This window comes from Danio rerio, chromosome 23, assembly GCF_052040795.2.
Source record: "Danio rerio strain M-AB ecotype USA chromosome 23, GRCz13ab, whole genome shotgun sequence".
Taxonomy (NCBI): domain Eukaryota; kingdom Metazoa; phylum Chordata; class Actinopteri; order Cypriniformes; family Danionidae; genus Danio; species Danio rerio.
The window spans coordinates 41625001-41635000 of NC_141043.1; the positions used below are offsets into that span (position 1 = coordinate 41625001).

Here is a 10000-nt window from a genome sequence, read left to right on the forward strand (position 1 = left end):
TCCATTTCAGACGAGTGGAAAGTGAAGATTTGACCCTGTCAATCAGGAGCGTTGACAAGTTTAATCACGGAGCGCCCTCCACAAAATCATGGCTAAATAGGAATGCAAATAATAGAGCACCAGGGCCTCTTATAAATGCTAATCAAGAGGGCTAATCAGCTGACAGGACTACAGATCCTGCTCGTTCAAGGAGTCACTCAAACTTACTTTCTCCTCTCTTTGGAGCTTTCTTTTCTCTCCCCCCCTTTCGCTTTCCCCATTATAGGCTATAAATCTGTGTGGATGGAAATCCAAAATGATCTCTATCTGGCTCCCTGTTGAGCAGGGCGGCGTGATGGTATCAGTATTGAGGAGCAACTGATGTTACTGACGTAAAGGTAGAGCGTGTAATTTCTGCGGCATTAAATGAAAATAATGAATGTTAAGGCCTCGGTATGCTTCAAACACAGTTCCTTTTTGTACTTTGTTTGTGGGCAAGTTTGAAAAGTTACTGTATACTGTTATTAAAAGCTTTAACATACCCATGCTGCAGTGGGTGGGGTTGTAAATGTCACGTTGTTTGCATGGTGAACAGTTTTGTAAACATCTGGCAAGCAGCCTTCTCCTGCTTGTCGACACCGGCCAAATAGTGGCATTTTTTAAATAGTTTTTCAATGTTTTTTCATCTATTTGTATGGTTATTTTGTACAATCTCACACAAATAATAAATGTTAAGGCCCCTGTAGACTTCAATCGCAGTTCTTTTTCGCTCTTTGGTAGAGGGTAAAAAGTTTGAAAAGTCTGAGTCATCAAAATATAATCTTCAATCCTCTAGGTTTTTAGATATTTACAAATAAGGGATTTTACTAGGAAAAATTTTCCTGGTTTTGAAAATATACTCATACACCAGACACTTGAGAATATAACAAAACACAGCTCAATAGAAAAAGGTACTGTCTCTTTTTTCTATAACTTATTATTGGATGAGGTTAATTCAAACACTGACAAAATTAGGAAAGAGTGGGAAAAAGAGCTAAATACAGTAATATCAGAGGAGTCATGGGAAGATTATCTTTCCAAAATTCATGATTGCTCTATCAACACGAGACACAGACTGATTCGATTTAAAGTTGTCCACAGACTGCATTATTCTAAAGTGAAATTAAATACGATTTTTTCAAATTCTTCCTCAATGTGCAACAAATGTAAAAACTCTGAAGGTACACTGGCTCACTCATTCTGGTCATGCCAAAAAATTAATTCATTTTGGCAGAGCATTTTTAATTTTATATCTGAAGTATACGGGATAAGTCTGTCACCTTATCCAAAATTGGGCATTTTTGGAGACACCTCAGAAATAGGAAATAAATATATTTCACAGGCAGTATCTGAGTATGATATTAGCAAAGAAAATAATTTTACAAAATTGGAAGTCAGATTATGTGCCTGTTTTCGAAATTTGGGTTAGAAGCTTAAGTTTCGCGTTGCCCATGGAGGAAATGCGATATGGGATGACAAACAAACTAAACACATTTTTAAAAATCTGGAGCCCAATTATGTTCTATATCATTAATGCTAACTTGTAACTCTTTATAAGTGAGATTGGTCTGGAGTAAGTCGAATTGTGGAGCCTATGCATTTCTCTGTAAATTATATTTGTTTCATATTTAATTCTATTTATTTCCTTATGCTTTCTGGATGATGTTGTATTATGTTGTGTCTGACTATTTGTATATTTTGAAATGGCCTTTGTAACCCCCCCTTATTTTTATTTATTTATTTTTTTATGTTGTTTTTTGTTCTGTTTATGTTATTGATTATTTGTTATGCTAAAAACAATAAAAAGATTAAAAAAAAAGAAAAGTCTGAGTTACTGTAAAATGTTTTTGAATACTTTAAACATGCTCATGCATGTTGTAAATGTCACACTGTTCGCACAAAACCCTTAACACAACAACGATGGCGAACAGCTTTGTAAATATCTGGCAAACAGCCTTCTACTGCTTGTCAAACACCGGACAAGAAGTAGCACTTCTTTATATTGTTTTCTGTTTGCCGTGTAGACACTGATTAGTGTCTGTTTGTACACTCATAAAAACAATAGCTATTTTCCATCCACTTTTTTTCTTCATTAATGTTTATGATTATTTGGTAATATGTCAAAGATTCTTAACGGAAATGCGAGGAGCAACTGATGTTTCTGACGTAAACGTAGAGCATTTAATTTCTGTGGCGTTAAATGAAAATAATGAATGTTAAGGCCTTGGTATGCTTTAAACAGAGTTCTTTTTTGTACTTTGTTGGAGGGCAAAAAGAAGTTTGGAAAGTCTGAGTTACTCTACACTGTTTTTCAATATGCCAACATCCTCATGCTGCAGCGGGTGTGGTTGTAAATGTGTCACGCTGTTCGTGTGAAATCCTAAACACAACAACGATAGCGAAGAGTTTTGTAACCATCTGCCAAACAGTCTTCACCTTCTTGTCGTCAGCACCATTTCTTTGTGTTGTTTTCTGTTTGCTGTGTACAGACCCTGAATAGCCCCACCACTGTAAGTACACACATAGAAAACAATCAGTATGTTGCTCATATTGCAATTCATATCTTGTCATTTCTTATTGGAAGCTGCATACATTTTGAAAAATACTTATTAAAAAACGCAAAATTGAGTAGAATACACTTTTTCTACACATAATTTAACTCACCAACCTTTTCTAATTTGCAATATTTAATATTCGTCTGCACAGTTGGCAAACTCACATGAGAAATGCTCGTGTTTAAAAGCCTTCACAGTTCTCAGGTGGGGATGCACACTCAGTGGACGCTTGCATTAAGCGCGCACACATAGCTCGTGACACAGACTCGCGCACACACACAGATCGTAAGCTTGAGGAGTAAACCAAACGTGTTGTGTTTCTTGAGTGAACAGCGACAATTCCCATTGCAACAAACGCAACCAGTTGTTTTCTTGTATAAGCAGAAACGCAAGAAATCTGGCTAAGTGAAAGTATCTTTCAAAAGTGCATTAGCGGCAGAAAGACAAATGAAAAGTTTTTGACTGACTAGTTACTAACGGTAACGTTACATCATCCACATCGTTATCCCAGCAGTCAATCACCTGAATTAGTATAATATTAATAGTTGAATAAACAAACGCATTCGGCTACATCAGAGGTATTTACAAATATATATTATGAATAGCCTAATAATAAACTATGCTTATTAAGAAATTACAAAAAAACTGCTTATTTTTACATTGCAAGTTCAACTGTGTCACTTTTAGTGCGGTTACAATACTGAAATTCAACACTAATAGATACTTAAAATATTAAAAAAGGCCCATTTCCCGCTAATATTTGAATGTGTTCTTAAACAGTGCAGCAGCACGAGTGGTCTTCAATGAACCTAAACGAGCACATGTCACTCCGCTGCTAGTCCGTTTGCACTGGCTGCCAGTTGCTGCTCGCATCAAATTCAAAGCTCTGATGTTTGCCTACAAAGTGACTTCTGGCCTTGCTCCTTCTTATCTGCTCTCACTTCTGCAGATCTATGTGCCCTCCAGAAACTTGCGTTCTGTGAATGAACGTCGCCTCGTGGTTCCATCCCAAAGAGGGAAGAAATCACTTTCGCGAACGCTCACGCTCAATCTGCCCAGTTGGTGGAATGAACTCCCTAACTGCATCAGAACAGCAGAGTCACTCGCTACTTTCAAGAAACGACTAAAAACTCAACTATTTACTCTCCACTACACTTCCTAATCTGCAATTGCCTCTCTGAATATCACACTAACTGTACCAAAAAATAAAAATAAATAAAAATAAAAAATAAAATACTAATAATACAAATACTTCCCTTCTTAGACTTTACAGACCTGAAACTTGCCTATAGCACTTATTCATTGTTGCTCTTAGTTGTGAAAATTGCTTCCTTGTCCTCATTTGTAAGTCGCTTTGGATAAAAGCGTCTGCTAAATGACTAAATGTAAATGTAAATGATTTGCCATTGTGTTTATGTGCTCAACAGAAATGACTGCGATTAGTCATGAAGGTCATCAGTTCACCGAACTCACTGCTGTTTGGTGAGTTTAACCACAGAAGTTGTTCAGTGTTGTCTATACACACTAAACTACTACATTAAACATGATAACTCCTACCAAAAGAGCACATCCAGCAATGTGAGTCAAGCTTCCTGAGAGAAAATAGATAAACATGCATTCAAGTTGTAAAGTATTCAGTCCATAAATAAGAATTAGCACATTATTGTTGCATTGACCAATCTATTTCAATCTTTTAAACTTCCAAGCTGTTGCTAAGATGTAAAATGACTCATAAGTGAAACCGCCCACCCTTACCGTCCCGCGTGACTATTGGTTATCATTCAGCGATCCGCCCACTTCTTCTCTATTTGCGCAGATGTAACATGTCAATTATGCCCACCTTTGATCTCGCAGTGTAGTTATTTTTCTTCCTCCTGTGAAAGAAATAGCTGTATTTTTAGGCTTTATAAAGTGTACTTGATAGAATCCCCCCTCCTCCCCTAACTCTCAGCAAGATGAAGTAGCCGTCTGTTTCAGAACCATGTAAATGAGGCCTTGCCAATCCACAGCTCTGTGATCCGACTCAGAAGTGAAGAGCTCAGCGGAGACTTTGAAATGTTGATTTAGGCCTGGTTTGAGGATGGCGAGTCCCCCCGCCGCACCTTTAAAAATACAGTTGATCTAAGTTTCATGCGCGCTTAAAAGTTATGAAGGTTGCCTTTCTCTTCCCAATTGTCTAAGATGTCAAAGCTAAATGTGAAGATCCGCTCCGCCACGCCTGCATCAAGAGCGCGGCGTGATTTGTTTGAAGTCCGCAAAATCACAGACGATAAGACTGAAGCCAAAGCAGTCACTGTCTTCTGGAGACTGTACTTGCTTTTGTACTTTGTGTTCTTTTCTTACAGTACTTTTGGTACCTGCGCCGTGTGTTTTCCGTTCTCCAAAGTTTTTAAATGAGCAGCGTTACATTCGCACGCACCACTTTATTGCATTTGTTAAAGGGCTATTTTACTCAATAGTGGTATTTGGTGGTTATTTACGTGTGCTTGTGTCATTCTAAAACAGCAGGGTATTGCTTTTGTGCACAGAAGGAGAGTTTCTGAGGAGTATTCGTGTAGTCAAACGCTCCGTTTTTGCCGACGTTTGAAGTCATATGATGACACTGTTTGAGAAACTGAGATCAAAATTAGTTTAAAACTCTCTATCAAGTGTATGCTAACTTGATAGCATACTCAATGACATTCAGAAAAACTAGGGAATGGCTTCAGATATCTTGAAATACTATGATTAGGACAGCACAATAATGGAAAATCTGGCATTGCGATATTATTGTCTCATAAATACAATTTTCCCAGATGACTTGAATGGCCTTATTCAGAAAAATAATTCATTTAGATTGATTGAGAGATTTTTAGGGAGTGAATCATGCATAAAAAATAATAAACAAACTATAAGCCTGTTTAAACAAGCCTATTTAAAATTAAGATACAATAAAAGTGACATAAACAGTGTGCTTTATGGTGCTTTATTTTAAAAAAGTAACCCGATATCAATCAATGACATTTTCATTCAGGGAAACTGGTAAATGGCTTTAAATATCTTGGAATACTATGATTAGGACCGCACAAAATAGGAAAATCTGACATTGCAATATTATTGCCTTATGAATACAATTTCACTAGATGACTTGAACGACCTTATTTATTCATTTAGATTGATTGAGCGAATCATGCATACAATATAATAAACAAACTATAAACCTGTTTAAACAAGCCTATTTAAAATTAAGTGACGACAAAAGTGACATAAACAGTGTGCTTCAGGTGAGTCTTGCAGTATCTAGGTACAGAAATTGAACATTCAAAAGTAAAAAAACAAACAAACAAAAAAACACAACAAACAGCATTAGATTCACATGCACCACTATATTGCATTTGTTAAAGGGCTATTTCACTCAAAAGTGAAATTTTGTCATTATTTACGTGTGCTTGTGTCATTCTAAAACAGCGGGATATTGCTTTTATGCACAGAAGGAGAGTATCTGAGGTATATTTGTATAGTCAACCTCTTTGTTTTTGCAGATGTTTGAAGTCATATGATGACACTGTTTGAGAAACTGAGATCAAAATTAGTTTAAAACTCTCTATCAAATGTATGCTAACTTGATAGCATACTCAATGACATTCAGGAAAACTAGGGAATGGCTTCAGATATCTTGGAATATTATGATTAGGACAGCACAATATAGCAAAATCTGGCATTGTGATATTATTGCCTCATAAATACAATTTTCCCAAATGACTTGAATGGCCTTATTTAGAAAAATAATTCATTTAGATTGATTGAGAGATTTTTATGGAGTGAATCATAAAAAAATAATAAACAAACTATAAGCCTGTTTAAACAAGCCTATTTAAAATAAGGATACAATAAAAGTGACATAAACAGTGTGCTTTATGGTGCTTTATTTTAAAAAAGTAACCTGATATCAATGACATTGTCATTCAGGGAAACTGGTAAATGGCTTTAAATATCTTGGAATATTATGATTAGGACCGCACAAAATTGGAAAATCTGACATTGCAATATTATTGCCTTATGAATACAATTTCACTAGATGACTTAAACGACCTTATTTATTAATTTAGATTGATTTAGCAAATCATGCATACAATATATTAAACAAACTATAAATCTGTTTAAACAAGCCTATTTAAAATTAAGCGATGACAAAAGTGACATAAACAGTGTGCTTCAGGGCCTAAAGGTGAGTCTTGCAGTATCTATGTACAGAAATTGAACATTCAAAAGTAAAAAAAAATAATATAAAAAAAACACAACAAACAGCATTAGATTCACATGCACCACTATATTGCATTTGTTAAAGGGCTATTTCACTCAAAAGTGAAATTTTGTCATTATTTACGTGTGCTTGTGTCATTCTAAAACAGCGGGATATTGCTTTTATGCACAGAAGGAGAATTTCTGAGGTATATTTGTATAGTCAACCTCTTTGTTTTTGCAGATGTTTGAAGTCATATGATGACACTGTTTGAGAAACTAAGATCAAAATTAGTTTAAAACTCTCTATCAAGTGTATGCTAACTTAAAAAAGTAACCCGATATCAATCAATGACATTGTCATTCGGGGAAACTGGTAAATGGCTTTAAATATCTTGGAATACTATGATTAGGATTGCACAAAATGGGAAAATCTGACATTGCAATATTATTGCCTTATGAATACAATTTCACCAGATGACTTGAACAGCCTTATCTAGAAAATAATTCATTCATGTATATTGATTGGGAAGATTTTTAATAGAGTGTATAATGCACAAAATATAATAAGCAAACCTTAAGCCTATATAAACATAATAGAGTGAAGATAAAAGTAAAAAAAAAAAAAAAACAGTACTTTATGGTTTTCAGGTGAGTCTAACAGTATCCAGATACAAAAAATGGAACATTCAAATGTTACAAAAAAAAAAAGCGTTACATTCGCACGCGCCACTTTATTGCATTTGTTAAAGGGCTATTTTACTCAATAGTGGTATTTGGTGGTTATTTACGTGTGCTTGTGTCATTCTAAAACAGCGGGATATTGCTTTTGTGCACTGAAGGAGAGTTTCTGAGGAGTATTCGTATAGTCAAACGCTCCGTTTTTGCAGACGTTTGAAGTCATATGATGACACTGTTTGAGAAACTGAGATCAAAATTAGTTTAAAACTCTCTATCAAGTGTATGCTAACTTAAAAAGTAACCAGATATCAATCAATGACATTCAGGAAAACGAATGAATGACTGCACGACATTGGAAAATCTGACATTGCGATGTTTTGTTTTTCTGCAATATTATTGCGTTATAAATACAATTCCACCAGAAGACTTGCCTTATGGGAAAAGATTTCATTCATTTAGATTGATTGGGAGATTTTTAAGGGAGTGAATTATGCTTAAAATATAATAAACAAACTATAAGCCTAGATAAATACAATAGAGTGACGATAAAACTAAAATAAACAGTACTTTATGGCCTTCAGGTGAGTCTAACAGTATCTAAATACAGAAATTGAACATTTAAATGTAATATATATATATATATATATATATATATATATATATATATATATATATACATATATCAAGCAGCGTTAAATTCACACTCACCATTTTTTTGCATGTGTTAAAGGGCTATTTCACTCAAAAGTGAAATCTGGTGGTTATTTACATGTGCTTGTGTCATTCTAAAACAGCGGGATATTGCTTTTGTGCACAGAAGGAAGGGTTTCGGAGGAGTATTCATATAGTGAAATGCTCCATTTTTGCAGTATGACTTGAAGTCAAATGATGACACTGTTTGAGAAACTGAGAGCAAAATATGTTTAAAACTCTCTCAATTCAAATGTATAATGCCAACTTAAAACGTATATCGATATCAATCAATGACTTTGTAATTCAGGAAAACTAGTAAATGACATAATTGGAATACTATGGCTGCATCTATACTGCACTGTTCAAGTGACTCAATTACGATTTTTTTTTTCTCCCATGTGGCACAGATCGGATATGGCGCATGTAAGTGTAAGCAGGGACAAATCACATGGATTCCGATTTACTCAAATCAGATTCAGGCCTTGTTCATATGTGGAAATTTATCCGATATGAATCAGATCTGTGTTCTCGTGTCTGCAGTGTAAGCAGGTAGATCGGATTTTCACCTGTCAATGTGAGTCGCGCGTCATTAAAAACCATAGCGAATGACGTCAATTCTGACACTTTCCATTCAGAACAGACTTCAGCAGAGTCTCATACACGAGGACTTAAACAGCTTTTATATTGTCATATAGCACTGGTATTCAGGCATGTTAACGAGAGCGAGAGAGCACAATGTCCACCATGTAACCAATATTAACTAATATAAAACTAGTGCATACATCACATGCATAAATCACGCCATGGACATTAAATAATATGCCTAAAGATTTAAAAAAAAGCCCATATATCAAAAGAAGATAGACAAATGAGAACCTTTTTGTCATAAAATATAGTAAAACAGCTTGTCAAAAACTGCGAACAGATTACGTACAGGAATAGAGAAAAGAGCACTCTTTAATTATTAGCTGTTAGTCAGCGCTCACTCTTTTTTTTTCCTGGTCATTGCGCCTTTGCCATGTGCTGTGTAAATGCAGACGATCGGATACGAGTCACTTTTTAAGAGGATGTAAGCAGGTCATCAAAATAATCGGATACAGTCACAAAATTGGAATTGACCATCAAGATCTGCAGTGTCAATGCAGCCTATGATTAGGGCTGCACTATATAAAAAAATCTGACATTGCAATATTTAGTTTTTCTGCAATATTATTGCAGTATCAATACAATTTCACCTATTGACTTGAAGAGATCTATTTGAAAATAATTCATCAATTTAGATTGCTTGGGAATATTTTTAAAAGAGTGAATCATGCATAAAATATATTGAACAAACTACAGGCCTAGATAAAGAGTAAAATAGAGTAAAATAAGCAGGACTGAGTCTACAGAAATTGTACCTGTTCTAATGACCAATTCAATAAAATTAATTTGTATTAAAATTATAAATGATATACAGTGCAATTTCTTGTGCCTGAATGCTTTAAACTTTCTTGAAATGCTCACAGTCACAGGCCTTTATTGTACTGTACATGCCGATAATAAACTTTCACTCCGTTTTGTCTAAACTTTGCAGTGACTCCATAAATTTGTTGTTCTGAACGGTGGCTATAATCCCAATTTAACATTGCACATCCAGCAATGTGACTATTGCAGATGCACACATTGCGATGTCAATGCTGAAACATTGATGAAATATTGTGCAGCCCTAATTATGGTCTTGCACATTTTATTGTTGGAACTGGGCACTATCCATGCATTAAAAAGAGATTCTTCTGCTCCACTAACTGTATGATGGAGCACTTCTAATTCTAATTTCTTTAAGGTAGCAA

The 10000-nt window shown here is 35.0% G+C and overlaps 1 long non-coding RNA gene across 6 annotated transcripts in view; it reads left to right on the top strand.

Moving 5' to 3' along the window:
* LOC141380548 (uncharacterized) overlaps nt 1-10000 on the top strand; it is an 85965-nt gene that overhangs the window by 65907 nt on the left and 10058 nt on the right. For 4 of the 6 annotated variants that reach the window (XR_015524069.1, XR_015524070.1, XR_015524066.1 and 1 more), the window contains one exon: nt 1-900. This exon is cut by the window's left edge and continues 635 nt beyond it. This is a non-coding gene — a long non-coding RNA (uncharacterized LOC141380548). Of the gene's footprint in view, nt 901-4000; nt 4056-9997 lie in introns of those variants that run through there. The other 2 variants (XR_015524067.1, XR_015524068.1) reach the window with 2 other exon arrangements.